Source organism: Empidonax traillii, unplaced genomic scaffold, assembly GCF_003031625.1.
Source record: "Empidonax traillii isolate 1590-97213 ecotype Southwest subspecies unplaced genomic scaffold, ASM303162v1 scaffold8:size5222938, whole genome shotgun sequence".
Classification (NCBI taxonomy): Eukaryota; Metazoa; Chordata; class Aves; order Passeriformes; family Tyrannidae; genus Empidonax; species Empidonax traillii.
In genome coordinates this window covers 769,335-792,716 of record NW_020955201.1, presented here as the reverse complement: position 1 = coordinate 792,716, position 23,382 = coordinate 769,335, and the positions used below count along the sequence as shown (strand labels likewise).

Sequence of the window (23,382 nt, the reverse complement as noted above, 5' to 3'; positions counted from 1 at the left end):
TAAGGCAATCCATCTACGTCCTGAGGACCTTGCTGCCACCGTCCAAGCGTGCTTGGCCCCGGCAGATGAACCTCAGGATTAAAGGGTGGGCTCAGTTCCGCGCACACTGTGTCTCACCTAAAAAATCCAATGCGCAGGCTGGAAGGTGGAAAGACCTTCCCCGGTTCTTCGTTCGCGAAGAGACTGGCCATCACTGTAACTGCCCAAACTCAGATGCCCTACCTCTTGCCCTGTGGATTTGGACACATATATAATTCTCTCAGAGGTATCTCTATGTCAGTTTGGTTTTAAGGTGAAGTAGATCAGCTTTAACCTCTCACTCTTGTGTTGCATTACAGGTGTTGCTCTTTTCAACTGCTTATTTCAATAGAAAGACATTTGTAAATAAACCCCTTGATTTCTGGTGAGTTTCTCACCTTCATACTCAGTATGTTTAATTTTTCAAATATGCTGAGAAGTCACATCTCCCAGTGAAAATCATGTGCTCTTGAAGAATTCATGATTTTTCCAAAAATAAGCAAAATTGTCTTTCAGCAATTTCAACTGGCACTCAAACAAATACTTTCACCAAAAGATAAAGTCTAATTTTAGTCAAAGATGTTATGACTGGTTATGTGGGTTTTTTTTCATAGTGAATTGTTCTTTTAACCCTGAGGAATATCAAAGCTGGAGGTGCAAGCTGCTACACTGGTGTTCTCTTTTTCTACTCCTCTACTATTAATTTTCATTTTGAGTAATTTTTCCACACCATGTGTCTTCTTACTTGTAATGCTATAAATGAGGTGATTAGGTGATAGATGAGACATGCTATAGCTGAGATCATAGAATGACAGAATCACAGAATATCTCAATTTGGAAGGGACTCGCAAGGACCATCAAGTGCAACTCCTGGCCCTGCACAGGACAACCCCAAAACCCCACCATGTGTCTGAGAGCATTGTTCAAATGTTTCTTGAACTCTGGAGGGTTGGTTCCCTCATCACTTCCCTAGAGTGTGTGTTCCCGTGACTTTTCCACCTCCTCATGTCCAACCAGTGGTCACCAGAGAGAGGAGATCAGCATCTGCCCCTCCACTGCCACCCTGGAGAAAGTTGTAGGCTGCCATGAGGTCACCCCTCAGCCTTCTCCAAGCTGAGCAAACCAAGTGACCTCAGCCACTTAACCTAGGGTCTTTCCCTCAAGACTTTTCACCATCTCAGCTGCCTGTCTCCAGACACACTCAAACAATCTGATGTCCTTCTTGCATGAAGGTGCCCAAAAGTGCACACAGGACTCGAGGTGAGGCCACACCTGTGCAATGCAGAGTGGCATGATCACCTCTCTTGACTGCCCAATGATGTTGTGCTTGATGCACCCCAGGCTTTTGGGCTGCAAGGGCACAATGCTGACTCATATTCAACTTGCTATCAACCCAAACCACCAGATCTCTTTCTGCCAGGCTTTTCTACAGCCTCTTGTCCCCAGTTTGTGCATGTAACTAGGATTACCTACTCCCAGCTGAAGAATCCAGCAGCTGCTCTTGTTAAATTTTGTATCGTTGGTGAGTGCCTGGCTCTCTAGTCTAATCTGATCTCTCTGTAAGGCCTCTGCCAATGGGGGATTCCACAGCTCCTCCTAATTTCATATCATCAGCAAACTTACTTAGCGTATGCCTCCTCCTCTGATCATTTATAAAACCATTGAAGAGCACTAGCACTAAAACTGAGCCCTGGAGATCCCCACTGGTGACTAGCTCCTGGTCTGATGTGACCTTATTTACTATATCTCTTTGAGTCAGCCAGTTGCTCACCCAACACGATATGGACTTGTCTAGCTGTGTGCTGGACATTCTGTCCAACAAGATACTGTGAGAGAGAGTCATAAAAGCTTTGCTAAAATCCAAAACTACCATATTTTCTGGTTTCCCTTGGTGAACTAGATGAATGATTTCATAAAAGGGAATTGAGCTTATTAAGCAAGACTTTCCCCTCATGAACCCATGCTGGCTTTGACCAAAGACTGTGCTGTCTCAAAAGTGTTTCTTCAGTAGCTCTCAGAATAACCTTCCCCATAATTTCATCAGGTCTCCCTGGAGCTTTCTCTTCTCCAAGCTGAAAAACCTCAACTCTCTCAGCTTTTCCTTACAGGAGAGGTACTTCAGACAACTGATCATCCTGGTGTCCTTTCTTTGGACTTTCTCCAACAGTTCGATGTCCCTCCTGTGCTAGGGTCCCCAGAGCTGGATGCAGTGTTCCAGGTGGGGTCTCATGAGAGTAGATTAGAGAGCAAGAATCACCTCCCTCAACATTGCTGGCCGCACTGCTTTTGATGCAGCCCAGGATACAACTGAGTTTCTGGGCTGTGAGCACACATTGCCCTGTCAAGCTGAGCTTCTTGTCAATCCCGAAGTCCTTCTCCTCAAGTGACTGCGCTCTGCTGTCAATCCATTCTCCACCCAGTTTGTGTTTGTGCTTAGGATTGCCTTGATCCGGGTGCAGCAGCTTGTACTTGGCTTTTTGAACTTCACACTGACCACCTCTGAAACCTGTCCAGGTCTCTGGATGCCATCACATCCCTCCACACCAAATAGCTTGGTGTCCTTGGCAAACTTGCTGAGATTGCACTCAATCCCATATTCAAGTCTCTATAGAGATGTTAAAATCCACCAGTCCCAATATCAACCCCTGAGGAGCTATCAACTACAAAAATTAAAGGCAAACCTAGACCAAATTCAATATCTGGAAAACACCAGAAATATTTCTAGAATTAATGGAAGTTTAAAATATAATAATATAATATATATAATATATAATGCAGCACAAAACACTTTCCCCCATATTTAAGGTCATATTTCTGTTACAAAAACAAGTTTCATTATATTTTTATTCTCTTATCCTGGAAAGACAACATACATGGAAAGTTTTCCTTTTTTGTCTATAAAAGTATTCTAAATATAAATATATGATAGTCTAAACAATCAGTGACATGAACTGGTTAAAAAGTCAACAATAAGGAATGAGAAATGTAATGTCATGTGTCTTGTTGCATAATACAATAACTGCAATGTACAAACTCAATTTGTCTCTTTTCCTTAAGTAAATTCTTTAATTACAGTAGAAAAATTAGGACATCTTTAAGTAGTTTCTCCATTATACTTTCATTATCTACAAAAAATGACTATCTGTCTTCATGTTTCCTAACAGAGATAAAATCACCTGCAGGAGAAGGTGAAGTTCTTTCTCTTCAGCTCATCCAGTTAATTGTATTTTCAGGGAAACATATAGGACTGAATTTTCACTTTCTCATAATAAACTTATCTAAAAGTAGAGATAGATTGAAAAAAAAAAACACACAGCAAACAAAACAGTATTAAAGCCATGTGAATAATTGATTTTCTGGTTTGTGGTAGTTCTTCCAACAGCTGGGAAAAAATCAGGCTAGATCAACAACAAATATCTTTTTTTCAACATCTTCAACAAGCTGAAAGTTTGCAGAAAGTATTTTTGTTGCAATTTAAACTCACAAGGTCTAGTGTGTTGTTAATATGTCACAAAAGGTTACATCTTGCTTGTGAATGAATTTCAGAATTAAAGAAAACATTGGATGGAATTTCCCAGGAAAATATCCCTGAACAGAAAATAATTCTCTTCTGCAAAAAAACCCAAATGAAAACACCCTTTTTTATTTCTCTTTCTGTGCTCAATTCCTGTTCCCCTGTATTCTGATACAAACAAGTTTGCTTCTTTGAAATTAATTTTAACTGTTGGAAATACAGTACCTTTTCTACCAGAAAAATTTTGGCCACAGTATCTCACCAAGTTCTCTTCAGGTTATTGCTGGAATAATATTGCCCGGTGCTTTTAAAAATCTGCCCAAGCATGTCAGACTGGAAGCTGTTACAGGTTGAGCACATCTGAATAAGCTCTTATTCCTGTGCCTTGTTGGAAGCAGAGGTTTGAAAATTTGACCACAGAGATACTCATTACTTGGAAACCTGGAGACAAGCAGTAAATACAAAAAACTATTGATATAAGCTCTCAGGCCATTTGAGACAGATTGCCTGCATGTGAAGATTTATAGTTTTTCACACATCTCTGATGTTCTTAGCACTGTGCAATAAACAGAAAAAGAAGATATAGTCCAGCCCCTGCTTTTCTTGGAAGTCTGTATTTGAAACAGCATGTCATATTCAGGGATATCCACCTGACTATACTGCCTGTCACCTGAGAATGCTAGTAAATTTTTTATTCCACTCTTGTTTCTAAATTTATTATAGGAACATAACTCCTAAGGGTACACTTTATTTTTGAACTGAACTTCTATTTAAAGCCCTTCTTTTCTATATTTGATCTTACCCTGCATCCTGGCTGAAGAGTGCAGCGTACTCAAAAATGCCAAGGCATGGTAACTTTCTGCTGTGAACTTCAGGCGAATGGACACTGCTGTCACAATGCTATCTTTGGTAGTGAATTTTCTCCCGTTGCTTATCTATTTAATGAGTTATCTGGCAGATCTGGGGTGCTAACCAATGGAGCTGTACTATGCCATGTATTAATATGGATCTTGTGAATCATTCAACAAGTTAGGTTTAGAAAAACAAGACTTCTGAAGCAGACTTCCACTAGAAATTCAATGTCTTGCTACTTAACAGATCCCCTCCCTGACCAAGTATGCAAAAGGGGTGCAAGGGTAATTCTTCATCAGAATAAAATAGAGGGATGAGAATGATAAGGGCTTGTGGCTATTTAAGGGAGATAGTGTTGCAGTATTCCTAGGTCAAAAGTGTTACTGCCTTTCACTTCAAAGGTCCTCAATGCAAAAGCACCCCTGACAAAACTGTCTCTGCAAGGACTTACAGTTGCCAGAGGACAAACAGACTTCCTAGCTGATGAAGATATTGTGTACATTCACACACTCCCTTTGCCTTGTCCGTGCTATCCAGTCATTCCTCAATTTCTCTAGTCCAGAACAGCTGCAGAAACAGGAGCCGGGCCACTGTGTTTAGCTGCTGGCCTGTGAGCTAGCAGCAACCTCAGAGTACAGGGAAGGACGGGGAAGTATGCTGAAGCAACTGCTCTTAAAGAGCCATGACTTCATCAGAGATGCAGTGAAGTCACAGCCAGGTTTTTTTCTGAGATGTGAAATTGCCTCTGTGCTCTTTCAAGGAGTCAAGACTATTGTAAATACCAAGTGACCACAGGGGAATATTTCAGGATTTCTGTCTTAATTCGTGTTCCCATCAAGAAACTAGCCTCAAAAAGCCACTGTATTTACTGATGGAATGCACCAAAGATGAGAGGAGAAATCCTGTTTCGTACCCACCCCTCCCTTCCTCTTGCTCTGAAAAACACAGCATCCAAATGTGGTTTGGAAAGGAAGGGCTCAGAGCCCAGTTAGGACTGCACTTCATCACTTTTCCATCCCCCTCTTCCAAAAAACCAGCATGGACAGTGGCACTGATGATACTTCTTTGCTGGGGTTTTGCAACAGGCATTTCCCCTGAAGCGGCACTGTCATCACCCTGGCCCCCTAGCTGGGTGAGGGCAGGAAATCCCTTTCTAAGTCACGTGATGGGCCAAGGTCTGACTTCTCATAACTTGTGTCACCCTCAGGACTACATATCATGAAATAGGAGTGATGAAACTTATAGTAGCAACTTCCTCAGCAGACTTTGGTAATTGACCATGAGAATGGGAACAACTCATTCTTTTAATCTGAATCACTCTTGAAGCTGTTATCGATTGAATAATATAATACTTGCCTTCTATCCTCCTTCCTCCTACAAAGTGGCAAACCAAGACATTTTTATAATGTTCAAATAGCATAAATGTAGCCTTTTTGCCCCTTTTCAATCTTTTTCTTTCCCCGTTCTCCTTTCTTATAGTTTGTTCCCCTACTTTTAAGTATTTTTACCTGTATTTTGTAGCATACTTATGTAGATATACATATACAATGGCTTCATGCACTTTGCTCTTGTCCAGTGTTGCTGTTAATCCATGTTCCTTATCGTCAGAAAAGCAGTAATGCTCCATTTTGCTCACAAGTAGCTCGAACCTCACAGTATCTTTTTGTCCACTCTTTGCTTTTCAGTGGGCTATGATAGTGAGCATGAGTTTTTGGCTGTCCTACTGCCTCTGGGAAAGCATCCAAGATATCATGGTGGGAGCATGGAAATTAATGTGTCGGCATATTAAAGAACACTTTGCTAAAGGATGTTTTATTCCTCCAATATCATATGAGGGTTCAGGACAACTTTAGCTCTTTTCCTGTGTAGGTGCATTAGTCAAAGGCTTTCTGGAGGTTCTCTGAATGTGAGACTCATTTTCAGAAACCTGAGAGAGTGTTAACATCCCTGGAGGGTGAAGAAGCTGTTCAGAAGTTACAGTTCCCAGCAGGGAAGAACATGGTCTATAAAATCCTTCAGTATAATAAAACTGAGTAATGGAAATGACACATTGGGCTGTCTTTTTTTAATGTCAAGTAATTGCTTAATGAACAGTGTCATAAATTAGCCTTCTAATGTGGAGTTTCATGCCTTCTGCGTGGCTTAATTCTCATTAATTATCAATCCAAGTTCTTCAGTTGGGTATGATCGTTAGCACCTTGCAAAAAGATGGAGAGATTTGACAGTCCTGAAGTCCTGAATGTTGTGCTTGGCAATCCTGGGACCTCGTGTCTGCAAGTCCCTGTACCCAGGCAGGCAACATGAACAGGATCTGTTTCTGCCTCTTTGCAAAGGGGCCATGATACGTCCCTGCCATGCCTGTGTCTCTTCTGCCTCCTCTAGTCTGAGTGCACCTTCAGATTTACCTGACCACTCTGCAGCTAACCTGACCATTTCTGCTGTCTAGAGACACAGAAGGACCTTGCCTTGAGGCCCCATCCTTCCCTGGATGGTGGACTCAAGTCCCTTTTTCCTTTCTTCTCTTTTTAGCTGATGGAGGTTGTTCTAATTTATCAAACTTTAATGATTCTATGATTCCAAGATCAGTAGCTCTCAAAGGTTTGCAAATGGTGGTTCCTGCCCTGCAGACCAATGTGCTGATGCATGCTAAAACAAGGTTGATAAGCACAGAAAATGAGGTGAGAGCAAGGTGAAAGAACAGAGCTTACACACAAGGACAAATTGTCTTTGGGTAGTTGAGCACACAGTTCCACATCTTTCTTTGCCCAGATCTATGGGCAATGTAAGAAATATTAAATTGCTGTACTATTCACCCCTAATCCTATCCTGCTCTTTCATTGAATGTTACATGATTCAGTTTTGCAATGGGCAAACAAGACTGGACCAAAAGGATATAACTTTGCAGAGGCTACTGTGCTTATCAGAGAAACTGGCTTACACTACCTTTAAACAAGCTTGTGATTTATTGTGTTTATCTAGCAGAAAAAAGTTGAAGCAACTTGAAGCATCTGGCCCAGAAAACCCCCAACATATTTTACTTCCCTACAAGTGGAGAAGACATGTACAAACATGAATGAACACCATAAAAAATAGCCTTCTTCCTGATCTTGTGCGTTCCTGTAGAGAGTTGGTCTGCTTTACATGTAGTTGAACTGAATAAATGGCCTGTCTTAAATTACATCTTGGATGAACTGGGTGTGTAATGTATCCAGCCAGCTCTAGTGTTCATAACTGTCACTTGTATAACTGAGCAGCATGTTTCTGAGGCATTGCCAGGTTCAGAGACATCTCAGAAGAACAATCTGTTCTTATAAACAAATATGAAATGTGGTGGAGAAAGACAGCAGGGAGGAGGGAAATCAATGCTTAATAGGCATATTGTCTATATTGTATAAGCATTGGAGTTCTGAGGGCAAAATAAGGGAAATCCATTCAGATTTTAATTGTATTTTACATATCTTCAAAGCATTCTGTGATTGTAACAAAAGACAGAAATTATTCTACTATTCTATCATCCTTGGATTACTTCCTGCCCTTAGACTCATAGGAATGGAGTAGGTTACAGTCTCTACCACCCTTTTTAAAAAACAATATCTCTGCTTCATAGTAGCAATGAGTAATAGCCTCTTTCTTTTATGCACTAGACCAGAGAGTCCCACTCTCATCTCTGTAATAATACTGTCTGTCTCCGAGAGTGAAGGCAACAAATCTTCAAATATTAGAAGCCACAGTCCAAGCACATCTAGCAGTGGGAGGGTTGGTTGTCAAGACTTGCAGTAATTTCTCCCATTCAAGCCCTAAATCAACACTGTCTGGCAGAAGTATACAGAAAGGCTGTACTTCAAGCAAGTCACAGATCTATAGCATCAAAACTTGTTATACACAGCAAGAGACCTTTTCCTCTCCCAGTCCTCTCTCCAGTTCTATCATCTTTGCACAGTCCTCACAACTCTGCATCTAGTTTGATAAGATTTCTTCTTTCATTGTTCTCAGACTACCATAGATATTAGGAGGTAACTCAATTCCTTCTTCCTTCTCTTCCTCATGTACCCACTTAGAAGGCTATCACTGGAGGTCCCAGCTGTTACTTTCAGGTTCTTTATCATATTAAACTGCCTCTTTTTCTACTGGTGCTTTGAGAAGGTCAAAAGCAGTGATGGTCAAAAGCAGTGGAGGTCCAAAGTTTTGTCTTTCCCCTCCCAGGAAAAGGACAAGGACACAATCAGTGGTCAGCCCTGCACAAGGGCAAGCGAGTCTTTACAGTAATTGTCATGTCCTCAAAAAAAATGATCATGAGTCAGAACTAGAGCTGGCATAATAGAGCAACGTCTGCCTTCCATGAAGTAGAGGTTATTTCTGTCAATGCTTAACAGCAAGGTTTAGTTTCCATGGAAAGTGAGTTAAAAAAAGAGATGGATAGACAAGAAAAGCAACAATGAGAATGTTCCCTGTTTCAGCTCTAAGATCTGTACATCAATTAAAAACTGTTTATAATCTCTCACTGGTCCTTATTCTTCAATGCATTTCAAGGTGTATAAGCTTATATCCATAGGCAGTAACTCAGTACTCCAACATCCAAATGCAGACCAGATGCATTTGCATATCCTGGGATGAAAAGCTTTAAGAAGACAAAGCGAGTGATTCTGATTTGCCTGTTTTGTCCTCCACTGTGATGCCTACTTGTGACTTTGTTTGCTAATGTGATCCTTTTGAGACCCCTTGGACCTAACCTGCAAAAGACTTTGTACTTTTAATACTCAGTACCTTAATATTTTAAGCGGTGTTGCTGGTTCTTAAAAATGAGATTAACACAAGTGCAGAAGTCAGGAAAGAACCACATTTTCTTGAAGCACTTATAAAACCACTGTGAAGAAGGTCTAAACCAAGCACTCTTAAGTCTCACTGTATGCCAAAGCAATCAGTAGAGTCCACAATGAGGATTTAGTCCATTTCATCATACCACAAAGGATCTGGAACTCTGATTTCACAGGTGATAACCATAAAGTGTGTTCTTCACCTAAAAGCAAAGAAAGGTATTTGGCATGTCAAGAAGTGATCGGTGCTCCGTGTGACAGCAGGGTGAAAGAGGACATTGCCATACTTGTCTCATTTTGGTGTGCACTCTTACTGATTTTAAAGGAAAATGAAAGTACTTCCAAGCAAAGTTTTGTTTTACTGCAAAAGCTTTCTGCACCACATATGCCTCAGAAGCTACAGTGCGGTTTCAAAGCTTTGTAACACTACAAAAATGGAAAATCTGAAGTAAGAAATTTGAACTAGCATATATATTCCACTGGAATAAAGAGGTAGTATAGTATAGCTTACTGTTCACTTCCGGCATTTTGGCTTTTCAAAGCAATAGTGTAATTGCATCTTTAAAACATGTGCAAATTATCTGTAAAATTTAAGAGCAGAGGATGGAGAACATTGACAAAAGAACACAGAAAAGAACTTCAAGGTGTTGCTCCAACTTCTCTGATTTTCTCAGGGTAATATATCATAAACAAAGCCCTCCTACCAAACCCCAAAGCATGTTTGAAATAATCAAGTTTACTCTGGTTCTTTCACATGTGACTGTCTAAACATAGGATCAAATTTCTTTGATTCCAGTCTTCTTACCAGCAAGGGACTTGAACCCAAAATCAACCAAATCCATTTGACTGAACATAATGCTCTGGCTGCCTGCATTAGCATGTCCAGCATTATTATTTGAATAGGAGGTACCAGACACAAAGAGCTTTAATTTTTAATGTGTTCTTTTTTTCTTTTTTTTTTTTTTCTTCCACCCTCCCAGGTCTTCTGTCTTAGTTTCAGCTGGGGTAAAGCTAATTTCCTTTCAGTAGCTGTTACAGCACTGTGTTTTGGATTTGGAATCAGAATAGTGTTGGTAACACACTGATGTTTTGTTTTTTTTGCCAAGTTGTGTTTATCCTAAGTAAAGGACTGTGCTCTGTCAGTGGAAGGGAGCATAGCTGGGAGCAGTAACCCAAACTGACCAAAGGGATATTCCGCACCATAGACTATCATGCCCAGTATATAAAGTGTGAGGAGTTACCTGGAAGCGCAACTGATCTGGGATTCGAAAGGAGGGCCTGTCATCAGTCAGGAGGTAGTGGGCAATCACATTTTGCATCACTTGTTTGTTTCCTTTTCATTACTATTATTATTTACCATTATTATTGTAATTTATTTTAAATTAATAAACTGTTCTTATTGCAACATACAAGTTTTACCTCGATTCTCATCCCCATTTCATGGAGTGAGGGTAAGAGAGTGAAGGGTTGAGCGAGTGGCTGCTTGATGCTTAATTTCCATTTGGGCTTAGATCACAACAGCTTCTAATAGTTAATACCAGCAGGTGAAAACATTCTTCTCTGTATTTGTGCTTTTAACAACACACTTCTGCCAAAAGCTAGGAAAACATAGTTTGCTTGCAGAGTATTTTCTCTCCTATCATTATGAGAAAATCATCAGCATTGAATGACATGCTTAGACACATAGTGTGATTTTTTGGAGTTTTCCTGTGCAGGGCCAGGAGTTGGATTCTATGATCCTTGTGGTCTCTTCCAATTCAGGATATTCTGATTCCATGAAAACACATTTTGTTTGCTTTGGCTTGGGTATTTTTTTTTGTCAGCAGTGTTACAAATAACAATGTGTTTGTGGTAGTTGTAGTTTCCTCTGTTTTCAGAGTAAACCCTAGTGTTTCTGGAAGACAGTCTATTTGATTAGGTGGATCTAGCCTGCTCTTGAGAAAAGTTGGGAGGGCATGGAGGAGGAGATTTTTGTGTCTTCAACACCCTGCGAGAAGCAGATCTCAGAGATCACTGGTGCATGAGGCTGCTTGACAAGAGCACAATGCCAGGCTCTGCCTCAAGCCATGCCTTCACTTGGGCCACACTGCTAGGATATATTGTTCTCATTTAGATATCCAGTGATTCTGCAGGTGGAAAACAAAATAGAAACCTTTCTTTTCTTGGGTTTGATTCCAGGTCTCTGCTCATGACTCAAAGAAGACATGTTTTCTTTAGTTTTTTGGTAGCCTTCTCAGAGTTTTTTCCCTGCTACAGGTGAAAGAACTAGACAAGCCTGGCTCTCATTGATGTTTAACTGCTTGTAACTGCCCTGCAGAGATGCCTTTTCAAATAGATAGAGGAAGGAATGTGAGCTTGGTTGCATCTTTGATGAAGGTAACTGAGTGCATCTGCTATTCCTAAATGTCATTTGCCAGCATTGGCCTATTCTGTAATCTCTTGCCATTCCAGCAGTCTCTGAAGCATCTCAATCACTGCGGACCCCTTCTCAACAAGTTCAGTATTTTCTGTATGTTAAAGGTACTTGTCTAAGTATTTGGAGGGTATCAGTATTAGGTTTCTTTTGGTGAAGTGATTAAGTGTATCAGAGAAAGGCACAGGAAATGTTGAAGCAGGTTAGCAAGTGAAAGCCCACAGATGTAGAGGTTACAGCAGATTCACAGTATGTGTGTATTAAAAATAGACACAGAGTCTAATGGACAAAGCAAGACTATGTAGAGTTATTGCTAGGACAAAAATAAACAGTAAAATCAGCAACAACAAAACCTAAAAAGACCTGGAGACCATGTGGATCATGACCAACCAGATTTTCAGACAAGCTTCTGATTTCTCTGTCTTTAAATCATTTGCAAACTGCTATCTATAAGCATTTCTGTGTAGGTGCTGAATGTTAATGTGTTTTTATTTAATCCAAGTCCAAAATAAAAATCAACCAAACAGCAACCAAATAACTAGTCTTCATATCAGGCCTTCAAGACAGGAAAACTTAGGCTTGCAGGAATTACTGTCAAAAGCAGAGTCTATGGCTCAGAACTCCCCTTGTCAGGGGGCAAGACCCTACAGTGGTGAGACATCCTGAGATGAAACCTAAGGAAGAGTAGCTGATCATGTCTATATCTTACCAGCTAGTCAAAATACAAAGGCAGCATTTTGCCCAAGAACAGTGCCTTGCTCATGCCAGCATGGTCTGACTGTGTACAACTGCACAAAATTTGCTGCACAAAATTTGAACCATGACTACGAGACATTTGACATACTCTGCACTGCTTAACCTAGGGGAATATAGCAGAAACATACCAAAGATGTCCATGCCAGATGCAAGCTGAGCTGTGGGGGATTTAGCTAAACTCTTAGGCAATGCTGGGCCTCTTATACAACTAACAATCTAGACAGAAGTGGGAAATAATATAGAGATGTAAGCATACATGCACATACAGAGTGAATGATATTGCATTTGTGGTGCATTCTGCTTATTCAAGACAAGACCTAATAAATGAGGAATTGAAAGAAGCAAGGGAAAGATTAAAGCAGCAGTGATAGGAAAGTCATTCTTGCAAAAGTTGACACACTTCCACCTGGGCATTTGGCAATGATTCATGATTTAATTTTATTCAAACTTGTCAAACAAGTTTATTGAAAAACCTAACAGTACCTCATATCTTAGAATTAGACATTTACTGTCAGAGCAGGCTTTTAGGAAAGGGCTGAAATCACACAGAAGACCAGAATTCCTCTTTCCAGCAGAACAAGGACACCACTGAAAAACTGTGCATTAAAACAAACAAACAAACAAACAAACAAACAAACAAAACAAACAAAAAACCCACAACCCACAAAAAAACTCACAAAAAAACAAAGTGAAGAAAACATGAAAGCTTCTTTTGGTCAACAAGTCAAATGGACAGTGGAGACCAATGTCACAACTGAGGTAGGTAGATACATGTACCAGCAGAGGAACTGGCAGAGCTTTTGCTTTATGAGTGGTATTACAGGTAATTCCTGAAAATTCAGACTTGAGAAGCCAGGTGAGATTTACAAAGAGAAGGTTTATTTGCTCAGAAATACAAGGCTGGAAGATGATCTCAGGAAGTTCTTTACATTTCTGATGTGTTTTTTAGATTCCCCACAGAATGCTGTAGTGGGCATGTGTGAAGATGAAGATCTGAAAGTTTCAGAAATATGAACAGAAGAAGAGAGCTGAATGTTGATGATGGTATGTAGGAGTGAGCATCAGCACTTTCACACTGCTTAGATGTTAAAGTGAGTGGAAGCAGCATTGGGAATCTATCAAGAGATAAAGAGTAGGAACAGAGAAAAATTAAGAGGGAAGTGAAAGGACTCAGTTTTGACAGTACTAGGTCATATCTTTAAAGCATGTTTAATGGTGAAACTTCACTGATGTCAGCAGAACTTATCTCATTTCCCAAAAACTGAGGATTTTAAACTGCCTGAAAGCAGTATGGGTTAGAAAGTGGAGGCTGTAAGGACAGACAAAAGCTGGAACAGCTTGCTGAGGTGAGCAAGCTATTCCAGAGGTATTCAAAAGTATTAAAGAACAGGTTAGACAAACTAGTGTCAAGAGTGACAGACTTGGGTGTGCCTCAAGCCTACCATGAGGCAGGAATGTGATGAGAGGCTTCTGCTCATGTAGTTTGAAGAAATGGGATTCAAATGGGGATGAAGACATGACAGTTTGGTTTAGGATGGCTTGATTCCTGAACTTTTCAAGCACAGCAAGCATACTTTATGCCAAGGCAGACTAAAGCCAGTGACCAGAATAAAAAGTTGTCCTCTGCTATGGATCTTGACCTGTGGAAATCCTTGCCTGTATTTTGCCCCATAGTGACTTGAGAGCTGGCAACAAAGTCCTTTGCTTCATTAGGCACTAAAATCTTCCTTAAAACAAAGAAAATCTAGACTGCCAACAACTCAAAATAATTTGTTGTGATTGGATAGTCACATCTGAGAATGACTGGAAAAGCAAATGTGATGGAGACGAGAACAATAGCAACATTCAGATGAAAGTCCAACAGTTTTTGATACAGATTTTGTGAAGGCCTTCTTTGAAAGCCACTTACACACACACACATAAGCACATGTCATTGGGAGGTAACACTAACACTCATGTGGAACAAATTTTTTATTAAATGCCAGGAATTTCTATTGTTTCAGAGGAATACAGTTCTTTTTATAAACCAGGAGAATGCAAGCTGTTTTTCTCTGAGAGAGTTTGTTTTGCCTGAATGATTGTTCCAATTGAATTGTGAGAACTAGAGGAGGAACAGAAAAGCTTAATTTTTTTCATAGACATGCACAAGTTTAGACACATGCAATTCAGAATAGGTAGTTGGATTTCAAGCATGACTGTGTCCCAATTCTGACAATCAAGTATTTGTACCAAGTTGTCGAAGTGTAAAATACACACCCTGCAGAAAAAAATCTGTTACAAAGAACAGTTAAGGGAGATGTTGAGGAAGTAATGGAGAGGAAAAGGAAGATAGCCAGGTTTTTGAATTGATTTATTCTGTTTTAATGCATATATTTCCAGGGATCCTGACCATACAGGCCTGCATTTACAGTGTATTTTCTTCATCAAAAAAAACCTTGAAGTCACAAAGGCTTGAGTCACTCAGGTCAGGTCAGGATCAAACAGGGTGTTTCAAATTCCAGGTTTTGCTCTCTCCCATTTCATATAGAATAGGTAGTTTTGTGCTTCAGGTGTGACTTTCTTCATGTACATGGAAATCTTTGGTTGAGTGGTTTTTCTGTAATATCTTCTTCCAAGATATCACTAAAATAAATTAGTGCAAGCTGGCACATATCAGAGATAAAAGAAGACATAAAAATTATAGTAGATAATTGTAGACAAAAGGTTTAAATCAGACTGAACTTTATAATTGCTTACAGTTCAAAGCTTCATTACCAACATTAGTTTTATCAGATAAATTTCACATCTTTATTCTGACAAGGCCTAATCTGGGAATAAGTGAAAAGGATAACTACACTATAAATAGATGGGAATTCACCATATCAACTGTATATAGTCTCCTGCTTGACCGAGTGAACAGTCAAGCCCTTTAGATAGCTTGATGGAAAAATAAGGGAAGTGTTTAGGGAAGAACAGTGTAGCCCTGGGCTCCATATGGCTCTTGGCTATCAAGATGTTCCTAGAGATTTGACTGGGCAGAGATCTTCCCTTTGAGTAGTGACTCCAAGAGACGGAACACAGAGACTAGACCTTGCTACTCCTCCTCTCTGTTTTTCTCTGTGCTCAGATTGTAGATTCTGGGCCTTGGTTCTTCTGCCTGGTTATGCTGCCAGCCCACACCTCTGCCCAGCTTTGGTGTGGAGACCAGCTGGTAAGGCTCACTTCAATGAGACACTCATCCCATTTAGACCTCCTCATTAGCACCAGTAAAGAGAATCCATAGTTCTTCCACACGCCTTTAGCCCCCTGAGGAGCCTCAGGACATTCTTCTGCAGGGCTTTTTCTCTGCTCTGAGAAGCACACAATGTCCACTTATTTCAGACAATTTCCTCCTCAGCCAGGGCTACCTATGTGGTTTTAAACCAAGAGGACAAAAAGCCTTCAAAAAGACTGGCTCAAGTGGGTAAGATGACCATTTCTTTCAGCTGAGAGCCCTGACTTCTCCAAACAGCACTGGAAGAGAGAGAGCAGCACAGCCTAGGTGGCAAGGGTGGCACCTGAGGTTCTCCTGCTGCTCAGATGCACTTCCACATCTGTTCATCCTTCATTGCTATAGTGCAGTGGGTTTATGTGAGCAAAAAGGAAAAAGGTTTGTGTTGATTCCTTGGTTCCCTTTTCCTGGGCTGTGCAACCTGACAGTGACATTTTCCTTCCCTGCTTGTGATCTCCACCAATACTGGCCCCAAATCCCCACCACGCACTTCTTGCAACCAGCACAAATTAACCAGTGTGGAAGGAATGCTAAATATCAGTAGGGCTTCTAGGCTAGCAGCTCATGCACAAAGAAAGAAAAAAAAAAATGAAAAAAAAAAGAAAACAAAAGAGAGATTTTTTGCTTTCAGTAGAGTATTACTCAGCTGTAAGTTATGTACTTCTGAGTTTTTTTGCTCCCCTGCCAAGACTTTCTGAGAGGGAAAATCAGGACAGATACATGAAAATAAGAAAAAAGGTTATTATATAGAAAAAGAAAAAAAATTCATATCCTAGATTGACTGTAACTCCCCTCACCGCAGTTTACCTGTTTGACTTTTTCCCAGTGACAATAACAGAAGCTATGTGCTAAATTGTATTCAAAAAATTGGTAATTCCAGAGTATCTCCATTTTCTCCCTTGTTTTGTCCTGTTGTGTAACTGTGTGTCAGGCCGGGAGCCAGACCTGACATCACATTGCAGAGGACTGCCCTAGGTCTTGCATAATCTTAATAGGACAGCCACTTGGAAAATGTTTATGTGCCATTATGTGCCATTGCTCCTCTAGCTACTCTACTGCATTAGGGGAGCAGAGTCATTATAGACTAGGCAGAAGGATTAATTGCATTTGCGTCATTGATGTCCACTGTAAGATATTTTGGTAGGCCCCAATACTTCAGGTCCTGTTCCCATTCTCCTAGAAGCAAACCTCTAGCTGTGTCAAGTGATTGCAACTGACTGCAGCACTGTTGCATTTTAATCCTGAGGTTTTATTACCTCAAAATGGTTGATGATTACTCCATGGGTTATCATCAGAAAGATGCCCAGCACCATATGGTTTAAGTGTCTGCATAACAGCACCCCTGTTTGCAGTGGTGTGCTACTTACTGGGCCCAAAACCTCTAACATACTTGTTCTTTGCTGATTGTAATCTATGTTACAGTATGTGGTAGCAGACTGCAAAAATGTTAGTGTTAGGGAACTAGGAATGGAGATAATTGCATGCATGCTGCTCTGCTTGAAAAAATGTATCCTTTTCCTCCCTCTTCCTACTGTGACATTTCTTGCTGGACACTGATGCACTCTCCTGCTCTGTAATGGGCAGAGCTAGGTAGACACGGACTGTAGCACATGCTGCTTTCTGCGTCTTACTGCTAGGATGAGTCCTGAAGCAAATTAATGCTATTAGATCCTGATGCAAAATAAGAGCTGCCAGCCTGTATCTTCCATTACAGATGCACAGAATCAACCAGGTTGGAAAAGACCTCAGAAATCATCAAGTCCAACCTCTGACCTAACACCACTTTGTCTACTAGGCCATGGCACTAAGTGCCACTTCCAGTCTCTTCTTAAACACCTCTAGGAATGGTGAATCGACCACCTCCCTGGGCAGACCATTCCAATGCCTTACTACCCTCTCTATAAAGAATTTCTTCCTAATATCTAACCTAAACCCTGCCTGGCACAGCTTAAGACTGTGCCCTTTTGTCCTACTGCTGGTTGCCTGCAAGAAGAAACCAACTATCACCTTGCTCCAGCGTCCCCTCAGATATCTGTAGAGAGCAATAAGGTCTTCCCTGAGCCTCCTCTTCTCCAGGCTAAACAACCCCAGCTCCTGCAGCCTCTCCTCACAGGATTTATCCCTTCACCAGCCTCATTTCCCTTCATTGGACACTCTCCAGCACCTCAATGTCCTTCCTAAATTGAGGGGCCCAGGGCTGGACACAGTACTCAAGGTGTATCCTAGCTAGTGCTGAGTACAAGGCAGAATCACTTCCCTGCTCCTGCTGACCACACTGTTCCTGATGCAGGCCAGGATGCCATTGGCCTTCTTGGCCACCTGGGCACACTGCTGGCTCATGTTCAGCCTCCTGTCGATCAGCACCCCCAGGTCCCTTTCTGCCTGGCTGCTCTCCAGCCACTGTGCCCAGCCTGTAGCGCTGCAGGGGGTTGTTGTGGCCAAAGTGCAGGACCCGGCACTTGGCCTTGTTAAGCATCATACCATGGGATTCAGCTCATTTATCCAGCCTGTCCACGTCCCTCTGCAGAGCTCTCCTACCTTCCAGCAGATTGACACCCCCTTCCAACTTGGTGTCATCTGCAAATTTGCTAATGGTGGACTCAATCCCTTTATTCAGATCATCAATAAAAATATTAAATAGAACTGAGCTCAGCACTGATCCCTGGGGGATGCCACCAGTGACCGGCCGCCAGCTGGATGCAGCCCCGTTCACCAGCACTCTCTGGGCCCGGCCCTCCAGCCAGTTCCTGACCCAGCACAGAGTGCCCCTGTCCAAGCCATGGGCTGCCAGCTTTTCCTGGAGAATGCTGTGGGACACAGTGCCAAAGGCTTTGCTGAAGTGCAGACAGACACATCCACAGCCTTCCCCTCATCCGCCAGGCAGGTCACCTGATCATAAAAGGAGATCAGGTTGGTTAGACAGGACCTGCCCTTCCTAAACCCATGCTGGCTGGCTCTGATCCCTTGTAGATCCCACGAATGTTGTGTGATTGCACTAAGCATCCAATTGTCAGCTTCCAATTGTTTGGGACTCCTTGGTGAGACACGACTGGTGATAAATGACAGAGTGGCTTGATGAGCTCTTCTGCCAGTTCCCTCATCATCCTAGGATGGATTCCATCAGATCCCATAGACTTGTGAGGATCCAAGTGACTCAGCAGGTTGCAAACTGTTTCCTCCTGGATAACACAGGGACTATTCAGCTCCCTGTCACTGTCTACCTGCCCAGGAAGCCAGTCGTCCTCAGGACAACCTGTCTTCTTGTTGAAAACAGAGGCAAAGAAGGTGTCCTCATCTTTGGTAACTACGTTCCCCTCCATGTTTTCCTTGCCCCTCCTTTTGTTATTGATGTATTTATAAAAACACTTGCTGTTGTCCTTAACAGAAGTGGCCAGATTAAGTTCAGTTTGTGCTTTTCTGTGGAAAGAACATGATGGATACATGAGCAATTTATATTGTGTTCTGTAGTTTTATAAACTTAGCTTTAATATAGCTTTATAGATACTATAAATTGTAAGTGCCAAGATGGCTGTGAGTTTCCTAGCTAGAACAAAAGGAAATCTGTGCCAAGAAGAAGGTAGGGTTTGATAAAGTAAGTAATTACCTTATTCTGCCTAGATACCTGTTATAAACCAATTATATGTGTATTTGTAATGTATTTTTACATCTGGACAGTAGCTTGTAACCAGTTGTATGCATCTGGTCACGAGACCTTGTATAGAGAAACTATAAAAGGTCACAACTCTTTTAATAAAGCGGACATATTGGAGATCTTATAGATCGTGTGCATATGTTACCCGAGCCCCTCCGTCAACACTTTTCCCTCTCTAATTTTCTTTCTACATGACCTAATTACATTCCTAAACACTCCATGAGTTGTCTGCCTTTTTTAACAAAGGTGATAGACTCTCTTTTTTCCCTAATTTCCTGCAAAATCTCCCTGTTCAGCTAGGCCAGTCATCTTACCCATTGTCTCACCTTTCAGCACACTGGGACAGCCTGCTCCTGTGCCTTCAAGATTTCTTTCTTGAAGCACATCCATTCTTCCTGGATACCTTTGTTTTCGAGGGCTGTTTCCCAAGGTACTCTCTGAACCAGCCTTCTGAATAGGCTGAAGTCTACCACATCTCCCACCAGCCCTTCTCTGTTTGTAAACATCAGGTCTAATGTGGCCCCTGCCCTGGTAGGTTCACTTATCATCTGCAACAAGAAATTACCCTCCATACACTCTAGGAATCTCCTAGACTGCCTCTTCTCTGCTGTGTTGTGTTCCCAGCAGATATCTGGCAGGTTAAAGTCACCCACAAGAACAAGGGTTGGTGATTTTGAAACCTCCACCAGCTGCTTGTATTATAATTCATTACCCTCATCATCCTGATTGGGTGATCTGTAACAAAGTCCCACTAGTATATCAGCCCTATTGGCCTTCCCCCTGATTTTGATCCACAGGCACTCAGCCTTATTGTTATTGACTCCAAGTTCTGGAGGGTGGAGAGACACTCTAACATACAGAGCCACCCCTTCACCTCTCCTGCCTTGCGTGTCCCTTCTGAAGAGCTTGTAGCCATCCATGGCAGCTCTCCAGTCATGTGAGTCATCCCACCACATTTCTGTGATGGCGACCACATCACAGCTTTCCTGCTGCACGATGACTTCCAGCTCCTCCTGTTTGTTGCCCATGCTGTGTGCATTGATGTACATGCACTTCAGCTGGGCTACTGATATCACTCCTAACCCTGACTTTCCTCCCTTAGGCTCTTCTCTGGAGAGGGTTTCAACCCCTTCCTCCTTCAAACTTAGTTTAAAACCCTCCTGATCAGTCCCGCCAACTTATATGCTAGAGTCCTTTTGCCCTTGCTAGATAGATGAAGCCCAACTGACTCTAGCAGGCTAGGTACCATACATTTTATCCCATGATCTAAATAAAAAAAAATTCACTGGTGGCACCAATCCTTTAGCCACCTATTGATAAAATGGGTTTTCCTACTCCTCATTCAGCCTTGCTACTGCAGGAATTGAGGCAAACACCTCCTCTGCTCCTGTCCCATCAAGTAATCAACCCAAAGCCTTAAAGTACTTTTTAATTGCCCTGGTACCTCTTTTATTGATCTCATCACTGCCAACCTGTAGTGGGTAATAATCTGAGGGCTGAATTAGCTTGGGAAGTTTCCTGCTTATATCCCTCACCCAGCCCCAGGAAGGCAGCAGACTTCCCTATGGAATGGGTCTGGTCGACATATAGGACCTTCAGTTCCCCTCAGAAGGGAATCACCAACTACAACTACCCTCCTTTTTTTTCTTAATAGTTGCAGTTGTGATCCATCTAATAGATTGGGTGCAACTGGGAGACTCTCCAGATAGATCTTTTCTTGAGTGTCATCTGCCTGACTCGCAAGATTGAGGGCCTCATTGGAAGGGCCTCATTTGCACTGCCCTTGCTATTGAAAGGAATGATTAAGGACGTGGTAATGGACATGAAACATTCCCCTTTCTTTCAATTCTTGCAATGAAGGAAGTGACGTGCATTTAGCTTCCTGGCCTTTACATGTTTCGTGGTGATAGGACACATACAGCTTCCGGTGAATTAGAGGTAGATAGGGCGTTTTTCAGAAGGAAAAAAAAAAGAGGGGGTGGGGGGGAAGGTAACAGAGAATTTTCCACCAATTGAGATGGGGCTCAAGCCTCTACATCCTTCACTACAATTTATCTCCTTTTACAGGTACAGATGAATTTACTCGGAATAGTATCAAGAGAAAAATTACTACCAGGTTTTTTTCTAAGTGTCCCGTCTTATTTAGCAGAGTGATGGTGGTAATTTTAGGATATTAAACAAGATGTAAAAATTTTCTGTCTCATTCTCTTTCTTTATTGTATCTAAACATTTAGAGATGGCAACTACCAGCATTTATAAAGGGAAGATTTCTTTTGGTAAATTTGTTCCTGCTGACAAGCCCTCAAAAGGAAGACCTCTCCTAAAAACTTTGAGTGAGATACTTCAATTATACTTTTAGGCTGAGAGAGAGGAATTCTGCTTTGCTGCAGAAACCTTTCACATCCTGCAGGCTGTTGCCATTCTGCTTCCAGCAATTTTTGCTTTCTCAGCAGAGTAAGTTGGGGCAAAGAAAAATATAAGGCAATGCATTCCTCCAGCATGTCCCTCCATTTCCTCTTTTCTGGCCATAACATTTCTTCTGTGGCAGGACAAAGAAGATGCTTTTAAAATGGATGAATTACCACACTATAAGTAATCAGTTCACAGAAGAGCAGTTTGCCCCATGGATCCTGATGATTTTATAACCATCTCAGTCACTATAAATGGTCATACCACCAAAAAAGCCAAACAAACATGGAATAGCTTTTGCTTAAAGAGCTCTTCCTTAAACTGGTTACCCACAATGGTGTAGAGGATTTACAGGGCATTAAGTATCCAAACAAAGTACTCCAGGCTCAGTAATTTTCAAATAGCAGCTGATTTTAATTTTTTCTTTGGCATTCATACACACATCCTATTGCAAGCTTGATTCATTTCTTTTTGCACTGGAAAAAATGTTAAAGCTGGAATGCGAAGTCAAGAAAGTGGAAATTCATACATTGTGTGCATATGTGGTTTAGTGATGGATGCCATTTGCACATATCACTTACTGGGGAAGTTAAATCACTTTTGGATACAAATTTTAGCAACTGCTTCCAAAACTCCATTGACTTCCAAACTTTGAAGTTACATTCTCCACAGCCTGCTATTGGAATATTTCTTGGCAGCTCAAAGCACCATTTTCTGAAGCAGAGATTTTTCTTATTTTGCTCTGTGTGCTGCAAAGTGATGGTCTTTACTTGCACTTAGAAACTGGTTCCCACAAACTGGAACTGTCTTCTCTCTGCTAGGAACACAGTGTCTCTTGTGCATTGGAGGTTTTTATTTTGTTTTTAATTTTCATACTTCCTACATCATCAATGATAAAAACTAATGTGGTGTTCTTCTATGTACAAACAGGAGCTCATTCTTTTACAAAGTTATTAGGGAAGCCTTGGAGTTGTGGGCAGGCACACAAGTCTCTGTCCGTCTCAGCACACTACTGTTCCTTTGTGGTGGATGCCTAATACAATAGTGACACAGAATTTACGTGACAAAGCAATTAAAATGTATCTTTGGCTCTGACTTCCAGATGACTGAAGAGCAAGTTTCAATAACTTGAGTCATGATGCACGCACTAGTTTGCAAAAATGCCTCCTGGGCAATGTCACTGGGAGGAACATCCTTTCAGGCTGTTCCCTACACCAGGGTACAAACTGGGCACCATAGGAGCTAGTGGTCTCTCTGCATTGGGAAGCTGTGACTTCCACTAAATCTGCTGGTTCAGATGCGGGTCTGTTACAGTTGCTCTGGCTACCGTTGACCCCTTGGTCCCCTCATGCCATCTGCATGAACAACCATCAGACGGTGAGCAGCCTTAGGCTGATAGGGACAAGCAAGCCCCTGTGCTGGCATTGTCCGAGAGGGTGCTTAGCACCTTGTAGTCATCTTCTCTAGAGCTTGCTGAGCTTGGTGGTCTCCTCAGCACACCAGAAGTGCTTCTCCAGAGATGTGCTTTCCACCAACAGCTCAGTTAGTGAGAGAATAATTTAAAATCTTATCTGCCATTCCTCTGTTACTGCCTCTCTGCTGTGTCCAGACATCCTTGCTCCATGCTTCCATAGCTCTTGCCAAACATTCAGGCTTTTTAGTGCATTTCCCCGTATTCCTACTATAAAAAAAACCAAAAAACCA

The 23,382-nt window shown here is 41.6% G+C and overlaps 1 long non-coding RNA gene across 1 annotated transcript in view; it reads left to right on the top strand.

Annotated features, from left to right (window-relative positions):
* LOC114057514 overlaps positions 1-21,445 on the top strand; it is a 25,442-nt gene extending 3,997 nt beyond the window's left edge. Inside the window, exons 2-3 of the long non-coding RNA XR_003571232.1 lie at positions 13,317-13,411; positions 21,337-21,445. This is a non-coding gene — a long non-coding RNA (uncharacterized LOC114057514). The remainder of the gene's footprint in view (positions 1-13,316; positions 13,412-21,336) is intronic.
* The last annotated feature ends 1,937 nt before the right edge of the window (positions 21,446-23,382 follow it).